The sequence below is a fragment of the Erpetoichthys calabaricus genome, chromosome 5 (genome assembly GCF_900747795.2).
Source record: "Erpetoichthys calabaricus chromosome 5, fErpCal1.3, whole genome shotgun sequence".
NCBI classification, from domain to species: Eukaryota; Metazoa; Chordata; class Cladistia; order Polypteriformes; family Polypteridae; genus Erpetoichthys; species Erpetoichthys calabaricus.
Window position 1 is genome coordinate 19,132,374 of NC_041398.2, and position 14,541 is coordinate 19,146,914.

General features: G+C 40.3%; 1 protein-coding gene across 2 annotated transcripts in view; it reads left to right on the forward strand.

Moving 5' to 3' along the window:
• Window positions 1–3,267: 3,267 nt before the first annotated feature.
• The window catches only part of LOC114642489 (gastrula zinc finger protein XlCGF57.1-like), a 31,303-nt gene continuing 20,029 nt past the window's right edge, over window positions 3,268–14,541 (forward strand). The window contains exon 1 of one of the 2 annotated variants that reach the window (XM_028791348.2): window positions 3,268–3,417. The gene's annotated coding sequence lies outside the window, so the exon portion shown is untranslated. Of the gene's footprint in view, window positions 3,418–3,577; window positions 3,614–14,541 lie in introns of those variants that run through there. The other variant, XM_051927444.1, reaches the window with a different exon arrangement.

A 14,541-nucleotide genomic window follows, 5' to 3' on the forward strand; every position in this document is an offset into this window, starting at 1 on the left:
ACATGGTGGAGGCCGTGTAATGGCCTGATCATACATGGCTGCCAATGGAAGTCGATCACTGGTGTTGATAGATAGATAGATAGATAGATAGATAGATAGATAGATAGATAGATAGATAGATAGATAGATAGATAGATAGATAGATAGATAGATAGATAGATACTTTATTAATCCCAAGGGGAAATTCACATTCTCCAGCAGCAGCATACTGATAAAGAAAATATTAAATTAAAGAGTGATAACAATGCAGGTATACAGACAGACAATAACTTTGTATAATGATAACATTTATCCCCCCGGGTGGAACTGAAGAGTCTCATAGTGTGGTGGAGGAACGATCTCCTCAGTCTGTCAGTGGAGCAGGACGGTGACAGCAGTCTGTCGCTGAAGCTGCTCCTCTGTTTGGAGATGACACTGTTTAGTGGATTTAGTGGATTCTCCATTATTGACAGGAGTCTGCTCAGCGCCCGTCGCTCTGCCACAGATGTCAAACTGTCCAGCTCCGTGCCTACAATAGAGCCTGCCTTCCTCACCAGTTTGTCCAGGTGTGAGGCGTCCCTCTTCTTTATGCTGCCTCCCCAGCACACCACTGCGTAGAAGAGGGCGCTCGCCACAACCGCCTGATAGAACATCTGCAGCATCTTATTGCAGATGTTGAAGGACGCCAGCCTTCTAAGGAAGTATATGATATGACTCCAGACCAGTCTCATCAAAGCCGGGGTGAGCGCTACTGGCCAATAGTCATTCAGGCAGGTTATAGGTGATTTTTTTGGTAAAGGAAGTAAGATGGAGGATTTCAGACAGGGAGGAACTGAGGCCTGGGACAGTGAGGGGTTAAAGATCTTTTTAAAGACCCCAGCCAGGTGCTCTGCACAGCTCCTCAACACAGGGACACCGTCGGGACCTGCTGCCTTCCTAGGATTGACAGCCGGGAATTGAACGTCTCGTATTTGGAATTTCTAGAGTGCTATTTATTGCTAGATGATGTCATATGCTATGATCAACTACAAAGTAGGGGAATATGTGTGTGTGGTTTATGCGACATCTTATTTATGGCAGGTGTGGCGAGGCTCCAAGAGGCTACATATATGAATTGGTATCCCACTGGCTTAACTGAAATAATGTGTAAATGTTGGGTTTGTGAGCTGGTGGTCAGGGACACAAACACAGAATTCAATGGATTTTCTTCTGCCCAGGCTTTCTTTATTGTAGTTGTGCTGAATCTATCACACCTACCAAACCTCACCCTGTTTCTTTCACCATATAACCAGTCACAACACAATAAATGTTTTTGAGAAAGTAAAACTAAAACTAACTATAAACTTAGAACACTGAGTGTTTGGAACATTTAAGAAACATTGAAAAATCTGAGTTCTTCATGTTTAATTTTTCCATTTATCCATCCATCCAGGGCCGCATCCGTCCCAGCGTGAGGCAGGAATAATCCCAGGATGGGGTGCCAAGTCATTGCAAAGTGAATACGAGTCCACACATACACTAGGCTCAATCACCAAATCCCCGAACTTGAATGCCTTTGTAAGGAAACCAAGGCACGCTGAGGAAACCCACCAGGAAAACGTACAAACTCCAGGCAGGGAACCCCCGGGACGTGACCCCTTTCTTGCGAGGAATAAGCGCTACCGCCGCGCCCCCAGCATGTTTAATTAACAACAGTATAAATTATTTAAATAAAGTTTGTAAAATGTAATATACACATTTTAATGCAATTCATAATGAAGATGAAATTGAGTATAAATCTTAGGATTTTAAATGTTCAGAGAGCTGTAATACCAGGAAGTTGAGTGTATTTTGTGTGGAGGTCTTTGCCTGCGGCTCCTCTCACTGCAAGAGGAATTCCATTTAAGAAGCACATAGCGCTCAATGACTGGGTCGGGAGCACTTAGAACACAGAACATTTAACGTGCTACTTTAGTTACGATGGGGATTGAGGAAAAGTAGTAAATTAAACATCGACTTTAAGATGAAGTTTACGACATCCTACTTTAATGACAAGACCCTATCTATAGTCGCTATTGTCACAAAAATGAGATATGCACAGATAAAGGTTTGGGGCAGCCACCCGTATAATATGGTATCCTGGCTGCAAAATCGTTTTCGTAGCAATAAACAGCACAGATGTGCATACATTTGAGTCCAGAACAAGACTGACAAATAGGGGGAAGGGGAAGGCTTTTAAAGGGGAAGACAGGAAGTGAGGTCATAAGGATTGGGCCCATGTTCTTTAGCCATTGGTTCCTGCCCAGATGTGACATCACAGGGGCCGGAGACAGTAAGGTCTCCTTCCATTGGCTCGGTCCTGGAAGTGACGTCAAGAGAGGTAGATGGAATCTCCTGGGAATGGTCTAAGGGAAGAGAGAAAAAGAGTCAGTGCACTCTGTAACCTCCCGGCCTGTCTCAGAACTGCCATCACTCAAGCCCTTTAGCTGCCTCCCATGTGTGACACTATTTCGAATGTAACCTTGACATAGACACTTTTTCTTCACTTGTCCAACTATATATACAGTTTATATATATACACAGTGTATATGTATATATATATACATACAAACATATATATACAGAGTGTATATATATATATATATATATATATATATATATATATATATATATATATATATATATATATATAAAACAGTATATTAGATAGATAGATAGATAGATAGATACTTTATTAATCCCAAGGGGAAATTCACATACTCCAGCAGCAGCATACCAATATATATATACTGTATATATATAATATATATACTCTGTATATATATATAAAATATATATATATATAAAACAGTATATTAGATAGATAGATAGATAGATAGATAGATAGATAGATAGATAGATAGATAGATAGATAAATACTTTATTAATCCCAAGGGGAAATTCACATACTCCAGCAGCAGCATACCAATATATATATACTGTATATATATAATATATATATACTCTGTATATATATATATATATATATATATATAATATATATACTCTGTGTATATATATATATATATATATATATATATATATATATATATATATATATATATATATATATATCAACATTTTGTTTCTCTCTTTCGCCCTAATACGCCTCCATTCATTCCCTCTTCGTTCGACTAGAAGTTCCCATCTGATCCAATAAGAAGCGACGAGTTCATTTATACAAAGATGCGCCTGCGCCTGAGTGAATGACATCTTCCCTAAGACAAAGTTGCGGAAATTACGTATTGTCGCGCATGCGTGTTCCAAATCGGATAGTGCTGACCCGAAGGAGACCGGAGAGAAAAGATAAAGAGCGTTTGATGGAGGAGTGTTGGTAAGCTACGGCAGAGTCGAGTTGCGGATAGAAGGAAAGAGAACGATGGCGGTTTTATGTCTAAGAGAGAGAGACGCTGACATCTGGTAAGTGCAACACCCTCAAAGACCTTTTTTTTTTATTGTCTCCTTTTCTTTTACATCTCTCACACCAAAGCAATCAAGATCATCTCACAAAAAGCAGACCTACAGCACATGGCTGCCTAATCGAACCCTGTAATTAATATCACTGTGCACATATATAACTGGCGGGGGAGCGGTAATCTCGAGCGAGTGTGTTAAGGTAACGGGGTGGGCTGTGTTCACCTCTTGACTGTTTAAAAAAGTAAAATAAACCGTCGTTAGATTGGCGTGGACACGAGCGGAGCGGAAAACTTGAGCAGGTCGGACTGAGTGGCGTAAATGTCGTTGTGGTGATTCGCTTAATTTGTGGTAGTCAGTTTGTGTGAGGACATTTGTAAACTAACATCGCAGTACGAGGATATTTATAGTTAATTACGAATATGTTTTATCATTGATGGACAGCCGTTATGCTGTAGCAAATTGCGAATGCAGCCACGCTAATTTTCCAGCATTCCTTCAATCAACTTGATCGAGACGCCCTGAACTTTGGTCGTTTTGAATGATCGCAATTTGTAAAGCTGTCCTTCAAAATCAACTGGCACTGTTAGAGAGGTGTAACAAGTTCCCCATCCTCGGCCCAGACTACACGTGCTGCGCCCACAAGGCTGCGTTAATGATCAATGAAATTAAGCAACGATCCTCTCTGTGCCCCCGTGCTTTCTGGTCAGGGCCCTAAAATGGTGAACCTGTTTGTTCAATTGCACAACATGCGTAATTAAGTTAGCCAGCTCCACCATGATGATTAAAAAATGATGTATATAAAAAGTTGTACCGGGCAGTCGAATGTGTGGTAAAGCGAGTGAAGTTAACTCCTCTCACAAAAGATTAAAGAATGATTCTCTCCTTGAATAAAACCCCAAACCAATAATTTGCAAAGCCAGGAAATCACGCAGAGTCCCAAAGCTTTGCTTTCAGTTTAGAATTTTATTAAAGCCTAGACATTAAGCCCGTTACAATAACGGGCGCTAGAACAGTAGTGCATTCTCTTTGAGAATTTTCTTTACGCTCATTTTCCTGTTCCTCTATAGATCTCTATAGATCTATAGATTTGCTCTTCTGAGTCTTTCTCTTTTAGCGTTTTTCTGACGCTCATTGTCTTTTTCTTCTTTTTTGGGTGGCGTGTTAGTCGATAGTCACAGTAATATAGGCTTGTACGTCCGTAATATTATCTTTTACAGTAATACTGGCTTGTATGTGGCTGTAATATGCGTCACTGTATTGTGTGTCTTTAATTTTCTCTCGCAGTAGTACTGGTTTGTAATTCCGTAAAATGCCTGTAATTTTCTCTGACAGTAATACTGGCTTTGATGTCCGTAATATGCGTTTAATTTTCTGTCACAACAGTGGGCAATCAGCAGATTCTCCCCAGCGACTGATGTAATGTGTGGCATGTAGTTGATAATCGTGCCTGTTGCGTCTCTCCGGCAAGTATTTTAATCTGTGCTGGCCTGCAGCTGATTGTTGTATGTGTGGCGTCTCCCCAGCAACGGATTTTATGTGCGCGAAAATAAATCTTTTAAAAGTCATCCTATTGTAATATCATGAAAATTTGTATATTTAGGAAACCCCTTCAACGACTGACACTTTACCGGGCCAAGCTGACATCCTCAGAGTGAACACTTGCACAACAACAAACACTAATCCCACCTCTTTGGGGAAGCTGGTCTCCGCGTCTCACTACCCGATTGGATTTTTCTTGCCTTTTGTTTTAAGTCTTCCTTCATTTCCAGAAATCTGATTGGATCAGCCGCGTGATATTTTATAGGTCCCGCCCTCTCTGTCATGTGTGACGCGTCAGGCGGCCTTTGAGCCATCTGCTTTGAAGCATCGCACCATGCGCACTTCACCAGAAAACACACACACGGACGCTGGATGCACACTGGGGTTTTATTAAAGAGGATAATAAACGGCCGTACTCTGTCAGTTGAGAAAACTGTACTGCTGGGCTGGGAGACATTTTTATACACACAGTGACAGTCCTGCTGATGCTAATGGACAACACCTAACGGCATTTTGCCACCTTTGTCTGGGAATTTCTGTCAAGCCCACTTTCCACCTGGTTATGTCCCTTATTCATTATACAAATAGCCAACACCTGTCTGCCATTGTGATGTATTTGTCTGGTGTGCACTTCAGCCAGCCCTCTTGTTGCTGACCCTCCACCCCCTCTTTGGCATCGCCTTTCATTGGGTCCTTTTCCATTGATGGAGTGGCTACATGTAAGATTCGGTGCATTGCAGTGTTTAAACCATCTAAGGCTCCATGCAGGTCAGTGCTTAAGCAATATTGGTGGTGAGATTACAATCTACTTTAAAAATAAGAACATCTTATAAGGTGCAGAGTTGCATAGTGAAGTGAGTGCTTCATTGTATCAGTGCGTAGCGTATTCTACTTATCCATGTGTTTGTATACAGTAAATATTCATGTCGATAACGTGGAGGTGTCCAGTTTTATTTGCGTGGGCTCAGTCCAGTTTTATATCACAGTTGTAAATGAGCCGAATGTTTAATAATGTTTGCCAATGTGTTTGTGATGCCAGGTCTCCTACTTGCACTCCTGACACACAGCTCCATTTTAAATGTTCTAAGAGTTTATGAGGCCAAGTCATGTTTAGCATCTAATGAATAAAACCAACGTTATTAATACACAGAAATGTCAGCCTGTGATAGCTCAGTGATAACAAAGTTAGTTCTAAAAGTGATAGTCGGTTATGTTAAATAATAAAGAAGTAAATGGCTCCAAATGTTTACCTGATTCCTTTTAATTACAAAGATGTCACTGTGTTAAACTCTTCTTGGTGCTTGTTGTTAGAATTATGGCTGTAACATTTTTTTCCTGAGATTAGAGGCCTTGAAGAAATGGAATAAAATGGGATTGCAGCTCTCAAACAAGAATAAACGTCAAACACCGAGTGTGTCCAGCACTCGCTTAGCTGCTGGCCGGTAATGGTGGGGTCCTCGATGTTTATGACGTGTCCTGTGTGATTACAACATCCGTGGCCCTGATTCATAAAGTCAGCCCCCCTGACATGTAATGTGACAGAGGGACACGTCTGTGACCGTTCAGCTCAGGGCTTCATTAAATTTAAACATTGGACACCAAGGACCTTCTCTGAGATTTGTTGAGAATTAGAGCTTGAGCGTCAGTTTCATAGTTTTAGCAGTAAATTCCACTTGTCATTTGGCAGCACAAGAGTTTTTTGACGCACAGACAGTACGTCTTCAGTATTCTGCGTTTTACAATATCGAGAGTAAAGTGCACAGTGGTCAGTGAATCTGCACTCTTACACTGTCTAAATTAATGAGTTTATAAAACATAAAATATCTCAACAGGAGTGTGGAGCATTTAATCATAGAAGTCCCTCTGAATCGCACCATCTCCAGCTTTCTCGAAGGGTTCCAGCTTTTGTTCAGCTAATGTGCTTGAAGCCTCCTCTAGTATTCTGTCCAAAACTGAAATATTCAACATGGCAGTCTGTGTGTGTGTGAGTGAGTGAGCAGAGACACGGACATCAAGCTCTGTGGGGGTCTTCACTACAGTCCTGTGGACCTGCTGTGCCGAGGCCACACAGCTTCACTCCTTTTCATTAACAGAATATTAACAACAACATTTATTTATATAGCACATTTTCATACAAAAAGTAGCTCAAAGTGCTTTACATAATGAAGAAAAGAAAAATAAAAGACAAAATAAGAAATTAAAATAAGACAACCTTAGTTAACATAGAAAGGAGTAAGGTCCGATGGCCAGGATGGACAGAAAAAACAAAAAAAAAACTCCAGACGGCTGGAGAAAAAATAAAATCTGTAGGGGTTCTAGGCCACGAGACCACCCAGTCCCCTTTGGGCATTCTACCTAACATAAATGAAAATAGTCCTCTTTGTAGTTCGGGTTTTTCACGGAGTCACTTGATGCTGATGGTCATACAGACTTCTGGCTTTTAATCCATCCATCATTGTTGGAACATCATGGTGCTTTGGGTAGATGGTGGTGGCACAAGCCACCACCAATAGGACACCGGAAAAGGAAACAGAAGAGAGAGTAGGGGTTAGTACAGATTTTGAATGAATAGTTATTATAATTAATTAGATATACAGAGTATCAGGATTAAATTACAGTGAAGTTATGAGAAGGCCATGTTAAAATAATGTGTTTTCAGTAGTTTTTTAAAGTGCTCCACTGTATTAGCCTGGCGAATTCCTACTGGCAGGCTATTCCAGATTTTAGGTGCATAACAGCAGAAGGCCACCCGCCTCACCACTTCTTTTAAGTTTAGCTCTTGGAATTCTAAGCAGACCCTCATTTGAAGATCTAAGGTTACGATTTGGAATATAAGATGTCAGACATTCCGATATATAAGACGGGGCGAGATTATTTAAAGCTTTATAAACCATAAGCAGAATTTTAAAGTCAATTCTGAATGACACAGGTAACCAGTGTAGTGACATAAAAACTGGAGAAATGTGTTCGGATTTTCTTTTCCTGGTAAGGATTCTAGCAGCTGCATTCTGCACTCGTTGCAAACGATTGATGTCTTTTTTGGGTAGTCCTGAGAGGAGTGCATTACAGTAATCTAGCCGACTGAAAACAAACACATGAACTAATTTCTTTGCATCTTTCGATGATATAAGAGGTCTAACTTTTGCTATGTTTCTTAGGTGAAAAAATGCTGTCCTAGTGATCTGATTAATTTGCGATTTAAAATTCAGATTACAATCAACGGTTACCCCTAAGCTTTTTACCTCCGATTTGACTTTTAATCCTAATGCATCTAGTTTATTTCTAATAGTCTCATTGTATCCATTATTGCCAATCACTAAGATTTCGATTTTCTCTTTATTTAATTTGAGAAAGTTACTATTCATCCATTCTGAGATACAGGTTAGACATTGTGTTAGTGAATCAAGAGATTTGGGGTCATCAGGTGCTATTGATAAATACAGCTGTGCGTCATCAGCATAGCTGTGGTAGCTCACGTTGTGCCCTGAGATAATCTGACCTAATGGAAGCATGTAGATTGAGAAGAGCAGCGGACCCAGGATAGAGCCTTGTGGAACACCATATAGGATATCATGTGTCTTTGAGTTATAATTACCACAACTAACAAAGAATTTTCTCCCTGCCAGGTAGGATTCAAACCAATTTAAGACACTGCCAGAGAGGCCCACCCATTGACTAAGGCGATTCTTAAGAATATTATGATCAATGGTGTCAAATGTGGCACTCAGATCTAAGAGGATGAGAACAGATAAATGGCCTCTGTCTGCATTTACCCGCAAGTCATTTACTACTTTAACGAGTGCAGTTTCTGTGCTGTGATTTGTTCTAAAACCTGACTGAAATTTATCAAGAATAGCAGGTTTATTGAGGTGCTCATTTAACTGTATAATGACTGCCTTCTCTAGAATTTTACTTAAGAAAGGCAGGTTAGAGATGGGTCTATAATTTTCAAGAGCAGAGGGGTCGAGATTATTTTTCTTAAGTAGGGGTTTAACTACCGCAGTCTTAAGACAGTCTGGGAAGACCCCCGTATCTAATGACGAATTTACTATGTCAAGAACATTATCACTAAGCACGCCTGATACTTCTTTGAAAAAATTTGTTGGTATTGGGTCAAGGGCACAGGTGGATGGTTTCATTTGAGAAATTATTTTATGTAAATCAGGTAAATCTATCCTAGTGAAAGAATTTAATTTGTTTATTATGGAGTACTGGGGTTTCGGGGGATCCTTAGTGTTGGGGAGATATACTATGTTATTTCTAATATCATTAATTTTTTGATTGAAAAATACAGCGATAGCCTCACAGGTTTTACTGGAAGTACTTAGGAGGCATTCCTTTGAGTTACCTGGGTTTAACAGACGATCAATTGTCGAAAATAAGACTCTGGGATTACTAGCATTGTTATTTATAATCTTAGAGAAATAGCAGCGCCTCTCAAGACAGACTGTGTCATTGTATTCTGTTATTTTAACTTTTAATATCTCATAGTCAATAGTTAGTTTAGTTTTCCTCCATTTACGCTCAGCTCTACGGCATGTTCTCTTTAAATCAGACACTCTTTGGGTCTTCCATGGTATAACAATGCTAGAAGATTTTTTAACTGTCTTTTCAGGTGCAACTAAGTCAACAGCAGCTCTCACTTTAGTATTAAATCTTTCCACCTTACTATTTATATTCTCCTTGCTATTATAGTTGGCACTATAAACGGACTGATTGGGTAGAATGTTTGTAAGTTTTAAAGCTGCTGATGAGCCAAAGAAGCGTTTTTTAACAATATGCTTCTCATGGGTGTTTTCTATCATTATTTCTATATTAAAAAGTAGAAGAAAATGGTCTGATAGACCAATATCAATGACCTGCTTTATATCAACTTTTAGTCCTTTAGTAATCACTAAGTCTAACGTATGACCTGCTTTATGTGTAGGCTGATTAACGAGCTGTCTCAAATCAAGAGTCCAGGAGGTTCATAAATTCTTTTACTTTCTGGTCACATTGATTATCTATATGAAAATTAAAGTCGCCGACTATTAAGAGTGTGTCATAGTTTGTAATTAAGATTGACATCAAGTCAGAGAATTCCTCAAAAAAAGACGCGTTGAATTTTGGAGGTCTATACACGGATAATACTAGAACGTGAGAATCTCCCTGAATAATAATGGCGAGATACTCAAAAGACTTGAATTTACCAAAACTGATATTTTTACATTTTAACCTGCTTGAGTAAATGTTTGCTAGTCCGCCACCTCTTTTTCCTTGGCGATCAGCACGAGTAAAACTGTAATCCGGAGGCGCAGATTCACCATGCACACCGCCATAAAAAAATAACACGCAATGTGACATCTGTTCAGAAACGAGTGGGCGGCTGTGATAAAACCGGACGATGAGGGAGATGCTGCCATCCTGCTTTGGCTGTAAATGTCAGTGAAATAACAGAGCGGACCCTGAGGGGGTCATTACTAGAAGAAAAGGGGGCACATCCGTTTAAACTTCAGTGCTTCTAGCTTCATCTAGTGGTGGTGTTTCAGGTAGTACCGTCTTTTTCCGAAAATAAGACCCTGTCTTACTTTCTTTTTTGGTCCAAAATACGCACTAGGGCTTATTTTCGGGGGAGGACAAAAATAAAAGTATATTTATATATTTTTATTTAATATTTATTTATTTTACACAGAATACAGAAATTAAAATTTATTCAATTACAGTCATGTCATCTTCTTCTGGAACATCGTCATAAATCAAGATTTACACCCCTGGAGTCTTCCACAATTCCCTTTTTGTACTCGACGGAATAGCTCTTTCGTTTTGTACTCATTTTAACTGCGGTTAAAAATTATTCACTTTATAAAAAATAAAATTACGTATGAGGAAATAATCAGATTTACAAGACTGAAATGAACAAACATTGTATCTGCACTGTCGCTCAATGTAGACTGCTGCCTTAACGAACAATTATTTATAGTGTGCGCCAACGACGCGTTCCGTCGCATTCCGCATATGCATGCCCCCCTCCACCCCCTCCCCACCTCATTCGACCATACTCTGCGATACGCGCGACGCAGTACAACACAGCAGAGCAGAGCGGACCCAATATTTATGTATTCATGCTGCCTTATGTTGTATTTTTAAGATAAATTCCAAGAATTAATTTGAAACGAACTGTAGAGGTAAACAATGAATTTCTCGGAATATTTTATTTCAAACATTTCTCTGAAATACGAGTATTAGGGAAGCTAAACATACTTAATAAATCAACAGCATTTTTTAACGAATTCTTTTTTTCACATTATTTTAACTAGGGCTTATTTTCGGGGGAGGGCTTATATTACAAAAAGTTCAGAAAATCTCGATAGGGCTTATTTTCGGGGGATGTCTTATTTTCGGAAAAAGATGGTAGTAATCCCTTCATGCCAACTGCTACATCATAGAGGGCCTTAATCTGGTCACCGCTCAACAAAATTCGGCTCGCTGGAGCAACATAAATAGCAGCTAATGAGATTTGATTATCCAGTAAGAGACTCTCTCTTTTCTTCATTGAAGATACGATGTCATCAGCTAGTAACCGTCCACTTTTGTTCAGGCAATATATCAAACACTTCCATTCCAAGAAAAATTTACCGGGTGTTAAATCTTCATATTGCAACCTCTTGGTGACAATAAAGGGGTAAGAAAGTAGACTTTCCAGTTCTTTTACTTGTGCCCACTGGCTTTCAGTTAATAAAACATTTTCATTGTCCAGTTCTTCAAGAAAGTCTTTAGTTCAGATGCTTTACCATCAAATACAGTTAGGTCCATAAATATCTGGATGGAGACAACTTTTTTCTCATTTTGGTTCTGTACATTACCACAATGAATTTTAAATGAAACAACTCCGATGCAGTTGAAGTGCAGACTTTCAGCTTTAATTCAGTGGGATGAACAAAACGATTGCATAAAAATGTGAGGCAACTAAAGCATTTTTATAACACAATCCCTTCATTTCAGGGGCTCAGAAGTAATTGGACAATTGACTCAAAGGCTGTTTCATGGGCAGGTGTGGGCAAATCCGTCGTTATGTCTTATCAATGAAGCAGATAAAAGGCCTGGAGTTGATTTGAGGTGTGGTGCTTGCATGTGGAAGATTTTGCTGTGAACAGACAACATGCGGTCAAAGGAGCTCTCCATGCAGGTGAAAGAAGCCATCCTTAAGCTGCGAAATCAGAAAAAACCCATCCGAGAAATTGCTGCAATATTACGAGTGGCAAAATCTACAGTTTGGTACATCCTGAGAAAGAAAGCAAGCACTGGTGAACTCAGCAACGCAAAAAGACCTGGACGTCCACAGAAGACAACAGTGGTGGATGATCGCAGAATCATTTCCATGGTGAAGAGAAACCCCTTCACATCAGCCAACCAAGTGAACAACACTCTCCAGGGGGTCGGCGTATCGATATCCAAGTCTACCATAAAGAAAAGACTGCATGAAAGTAAATACAGAGGGTGCACTGCAAGGTGCAAGACACTCATAAGCCTCAAGAATAGAAAGGCTAGATCGGACTTTGCTAAAGAACATCTAAAAAAGCCAGCGCAGTTCTGGAAAAACATTCTTTGGACAGATGAAACCAAGATCAACCTCTACCAGAATGATGGCAAGAAAAAAGTATGGAGAAGGCGTGGAACAGCTCATTATCCAAAGCATAGCACATGATCTGTAAAACACGGTGGAGGGAGGCAGTGTGATGGCTTGGGTGTGCATGGCTGCCAGTGGCACTGGGACACTAGTGTTTATTGATGATGTGACACAGGACAGAAGCAGCCGAATGAATTCTGAGGTGTTCAGAGACGTACTGTCTGCTCAAATCCAGCTAAATGCAGTCAAATTGATTCATGATACAGATGGACAAGGACCCAAAACATACAGCCAAAGCAACCCAGGAGTTCATTAAAGCAAAGAAGTGGAAAATTCTGGAATGGCCAAGTCAGTCACCTGATCTTAACCCAACTGAGCAGGCATTTCACTTGTTGAAGACTAAACTTCAGACAGAAAGGCCCACAAACAAACAGCAACTGAAAGGCCTGGCAGAGCATTAAAAAGGAGGAAACCCAACATCTGGTGATGTCCATGAGGTCAAGACTTCAGGCTGTCATTGCCAGCAAAGGGTCTTCAACCAAGTATTAGAAATGAACATTTCATTTCCAGTTATTTAATTTGTCCAGTTACTTTTGAGCCCCTGAAATGAAGGGATTGTGTTCAAAAAATGCTTTAGTTGCCTCACATTTTTATGCAATCGTTTTGTTCACCCCACTAAGTTAAAGCTGAAAGTCTGCACTTCAACTGCATCGGAGTTGTTTCATTTCAAATTCATTGTGGTCATGTACAGAACCAAAATTAGAAAAAAGTTGTCTCTGTCCAAATATTTATGGACCTAACTGTAAGTATTTCCCCAGCGTGGTGTTTGATCCAAAATGGCTCCTTTCCCTGCACGTCTTTTCAAAATGGCGTCTGTTTTAGGGGCCCTGGCTGTAACAGTTACTTGCCTCCATTTAGATAGATAGATAGATAAATAGATACTTTATTAATCCCAGGGGGAAATTCACATACTCCAGCAGCAAAAAATATTAAATTAAAGAGTAATAAAAAATGCAGGTAAAAAAACAGACAATAACTTGAATAATGTTCAACGTTTACCCCCTCTGGTGGAATTGAATAGTCGCATAGTGTGGGGGAGGAATGATCTTCTCAGTCTGTCAGTGGAGCAGGACAGTGACAGCAGTCTGTCGCTGAAACTGCTCCTCTGTCTGGAGATGATACTATTTAGTGGATGCAGTGGATTCTCCATAATTGATAGGAGCCTGCTGAGTGCCCGTTGCTCTGCTACGGATGTCAAACCGTCCAGCTCTATGCCAACAATAGAGCCTGCCTTCCTCACCAGTTTGTCCAGGCGTGAGGCATCCTTCTTCTTAATGCTACCTCCCCAGCACACCACTGCGTAGAAGAGGGCACTCGCCACAACCATCTGATAGAACATCTGCAGCATCTTACTGCAGATGTTGAAGGATGCCAGTCTTCTAAGGAAGTATAGTCGGCTCTGTCCTCTCTTACACAGATCATCAGTATTGGCAGTCCAGTCTAATTTATCGTCCAGCTGCACTCCCAGGTATTTATAGGTCTGTACCCTCTGCACACAGTCACCTCTGATGATCACGGGGTCTATGAGGGGTCTGGGCCTCCTAAAATCCACCACCAGTTCCTTGGTTTTGCTGGTGTTCAGTTGTAGGTGGTTTGAGTCGCACCATTTAACAAAGTCCTTGATGAGGTTTCTATACTCCTCCTCCTGCCCACTCCTGATGCAGCCCACGATAGCAGTGTCGTCAGCAAACTTTTGCACGTGGCAGGACTCCGAGTTGTGTTGGAAGTCTGATGTATATAGGCTGAACAGGACCGGAGAAAGTACAGTCCCTTTTGCCATGCTGCAAGTTGCAGAGTATGAACAACACAATTCATATGTTGAATAGTAATAAGCTTAGATGCTTCTTCAGCAATGTTATCCAAAACTTCACTATTCTCTTCGGTTTCACTTTCTCCAATACTTGCAGAACTGTCTTCCACTA